This window comes from Lupinus angustifolius, unplaced genomic scaffold (genome assembly GCF_001865875.1).
Source record: "Lupinus angustifolius cultivar Tanjil unplaced genomic scaffold, LupAngTanjil_v1.0 Scaffold_62_2, whole genome shotgun sequence".
NCBI lineage: Eukaryota > Viridiplantae > Streptophyta > Magnoliopsida > Fabales > Fabaceae > Lupinus > Lupinus angustifolius.
The window spans coordinates 6,474-11,003 of NW_017723047.1; positions in this window are offsets into that span (position 1 = coordinate 6,474).

Genomic DNA, 4,530 nt, shown 5'->3' on the forward strand with positions numbered 1-4,530 from the left:
TTTAATCGATTATAACAAATAATATATTTTATAGAACTTGAAGATGTGCACCTTTGGAAGTCTATATGTTACCTACTTTAATATCATTTTTTTTCAAAAATAATGAAGTCTTTATTTCAAGAGTAAATATCATTTTTAGTCCCTCATATTTTTCGACCTTACTTGTTTAGTCCTTCAAAAAAGAAAAGACCTAAAATGGTCCACAAAAATTTTAAATGTGGATGAAATTAGTCTTTTAATATGTTTTACAATATTTGGTAAGGACTAATTTGACCATAAAAAGAGTAATTTGACTCACATTTGAAATTTTTGTGACCATTTTATGTCTTTTCTTTTTTAAATGACTAAACTGGTAAGTTCAGAGAATATGAGGGCCTAAAATGAGTATTTACTCTTATATCAATAGGAGCTATAGGTTATCTTGATTAAATAATGTCATAATGTGTTATCAATTATATCATAAATCATATTCATTAATAAAACATTAATCGTTAAGTTTTCTTAATCAACAATTCATGGTGAAATGACCAAACATTGATCTTGAAATTCTAAAATAACATATTAATTCTCAATAAAATTAATTAACAATCAAAATATGTTAAGGAAAATGTACATTTATTTAAAGTGTTAGTGGTCTATTTGGATCGGTTTTTAGGCAAGAAAATTCAAATCACGTAATTAAGATGTCTGATCCAATCTGGTCCAATTATTATATGCAGTTTCAGCTCAGTATGGATATGTTTTTTTATAAAATATTGAAATTGCATTTACATTCAAAACTCATAAAACTGACTAAATATTAAGCATAAAGTAACAATAAAAATATTGTTCAAAAATATTAAAATGTGTGCAACAATAGTATAAACAAAATACAATCATAAAATAGTAATAAACAATAAGACAATAATAACGAAAGCAAAAATGACAACAACAACAATAAGACATCAAAAACAAAAGGATAACAAAACAACAAGATATCAATAACAACAATATGAGCACTTGCAACATAATTTTAACAGTTATAGTGTTCCACTGATAATTAATAACAATAATACTTTCACAATGATAAAATTGATGATAAAGAACCTAATCAATTCAAACTTTAATCATCTTCATTTGGTTGTGGAATTTGTTTGAGTTCTAAAAAGTGTATCAAATATAATCAATATGATTTAAAAAATAGCAACATGTATATATATGTGTTATAGTATATAACAAATAAAATATAGGTACAATTTTAGAGTTGAGACTTAAGGTTAAGTTTGGAAGACACTTAAAAGTATTACACACTTAAATTTTACATACTAATTTGGTCTGGTCTAGATCGATATGAATCCAAGAGATGAAACCAAAATCCGGACCGGACCAATCGATCTTTAAAAAGTAAGTCCAACATGATTCAAACACATTCAGTTTTTGCGGTTTCGGTCTATTTTGAATCAGTTTTCAGTTTTATTTTTGGGCTGGTCTGAATTTGAACACCCCTAATCACAAGTAAATGTTTCAGCTATTTCTTTTTTCAACATAAATCACATGATATTTTAAACATTCATGACAAATGGTATGACGACGCAAGTAATATGAGAGTATAGTAGTAGAAGTGTCAAAACGGGCTACCTGGACGAATTCGGGCTAGCTCACATCGGGTTCGGGCTAGATCGGGCCAGGCTAAAAAGCCCAACTACAATTTATACATATGAAATGATAGCCCAAACCCGCCCTAAGCGGGCGGGTTGTGGCGGGCCGACCCGCATAAACTAAAAATAATTTTTTTAAACTTTTAATATATTTAATCTATTCAAAAAATATGTAGCATTTGATATTAACGTATAATTTTTCTTAACATATTTGTTATGCCAAATGCAACCAAACTTATAGATCTAATGCATTGTGTTTGAGTTAAGACGTAATGTTAAGTCCACGTGTATGATTTTTAACATAATCTTTTATTGAATATCTCATTTCTATTGGACTCTCACTCTCTAACACAATATAATTTGTAACTTCACTTTAATATATAAACATTTGGATACTAACAAAAATATTATATTTTGTATGTTATTTATCAATACTTTCGTTGAGAACTATTATATTAAATTTGGTTGTGTGGAGTTCTCTATGATAAACAATTTATGTTGATTATAGTTTTGTTGTAAACGTTATTTTCTTTATTATATTTTTTGGTAAAAGTTAAATCTAATTAAATACACAATAACATAATACTTATTATCTATTTTTTATTATAAGTTGTTTTGTAAATTTTCATTTAGTGCTTATTACCAAACCAAAAATCTCAAAAAAGATTGAAACATATAAGTAAATTTGGTAGCCCGAACCCGCCCGAGTAAGCCCGGCCCGAGCCCGGATTTATAATAGTCCGGCTGGGCCAGACTAAAAAACCCCAATCTAATAAAATGTACCTAAAATAATACCAAAACCCTATAGATTTTCGGGCTTTGGCAGACCGGCCCGATCATGCCTGCCCATTTTGACAGCTCTATAGAGTAGAATGGATTACAAACATTGTTATATTATTCTTATGCTTATGATGTTGTATTGCTTTGTGCATAGATTATAATTTGTTTTGATTGTTGTATCAAGAGAAGTTATAATTGTTCATTGGAATTTTTTAAAATTGACTTTTATTATAGAAAACATGATGAAAAATATTATAGAATTAAAAATTAGATTTTAATTTAAACACATATAACTATATCATTTTGAGTCTAGATAAAATATATATTTTATAATATAATTCTTTTTTTTTATTTCAGTGGGGCAGTTGCCCCACCTGCTCCTTCTATCTAGCAATGTGAATAATATATTATATTAATTTGGGACAACAACAATTCACCGCCAAAAACCTAGAAAGGGTTAAGATTAAAAAGATGCACAAGTTTAAGTCATTCTGGAGTATGTTATTTTCAAGTAACTCTAAGAAGTACTCCTCCATGTTCTTATAATAACTGGTTTATAAGTTATAACTGATCATAAAAAAATTCATATTAATATATTTGTTAAAAAAATATTTATAATAATGACTAAATAAATATTTATTACATAAATATATTTAATTAACGATATATATCAAAGTTTAAATATCCATCCATATTGCATGGACTAAATACAAGTTCTTGTGGGAAAAGATATCCCACATTTCAATGATAAAAAAATCCAATCCTGCTTTGATGGGAATTTTCAACATGTGTCCAATGTACATGTTAAAACTTGGAGCATTCTGAAATATGTAGAATGAGGGCTAAAATTTTTAGATTGTATTATTGTTTGTTAACTTGTGTTTAGGTTTGTGTCGAATGGACCACTACTTGTTTTCCATGCCCCTTAAGCTTTTCAATAAAATCATGTTTGTTTTGATGATAAAAAAACTTTTTTTTTCATATCAACCTAATAAACAGCTTGCTAATACACTATATTTATCCTTTATAGGTAGGTGTGACTCCATTAATGTTGGGTTCCATACAAAGTTTTGCGTCGTTAGAGTGTAGTAATAAACAAATGTTAATATGTTAGTATTTATAGTGAGTCAAACTCAAATCTTTAATATATTTATCACTTTATTCCTTAAACCCTTTAACTTAATCAATTAATCACATTATGACTCTCGTTAGAGTGTAATATATATATGTTGAATGATCAATATATTATATACTATTTATTTGGATTATTTTTTGATAAAGAGTTAATAATAATTAAATATGAATAATAGTGTTTTACTGAGAATATTACATTTTTTCTTTGTGTTAATATGATATTGTTGAGTACCTCCATATTCTTTATAATAAATTTTGCTTATAAATTAAAAAAAATATAGAAGGGGGCATTCCATGCTTGTCCCTAAAGTTTTTTTAATTTTTATTTTATTTTTTGGATCAATAACTCTTGAGATGATGATGCATGAAAATCGGATTCTCAGCTAAAAATATGTAAATCCATATATTCCCATTCCTCACATATGAGATAGCTAATATGTAAAAATAGTTTCTTTTATTGTTTAATTTTCTACGTAATATGTGTTGGGTTTGAGCTCTCTTTCTATGTGGAGAAAGACCTAGTTGGGTAAACCCACTTGTCCCACTTAATCTAATAGATAGGGGTCGGATGTGGTAAGGGTGTGAAGACAATTTATGCAAAAAGAGGCAATTGAAAAGTGAGAGAAGATAAGAAAACTCAACCGTAGGAACTCTGAGCAGCCGTGGGAAATTCACGACTACATCTTCGTTCACAGTTGCATCGGGCTGAAATTTGGACACCAGGTTCATAACTTATAGTACTTCATTTTGAACAGTTGGATCGATGAGACGACATCCGAGGTGGTAGCAAACGAGCTATTATAGTAGTTGTTTTTCTAGTTTTTCTTGTTCTCATTTTGAAGCTTGTTGCTCTATTGTATGCCGTATTATTGAGCACATTTTGTGCTGTATTTTAGAGACACTTTTGTATTGCTATTTTGATTATATTGGAGCTTGATTGACTGGATTGTGCCCGTGGTTTTTACTTCTCACATTGTGA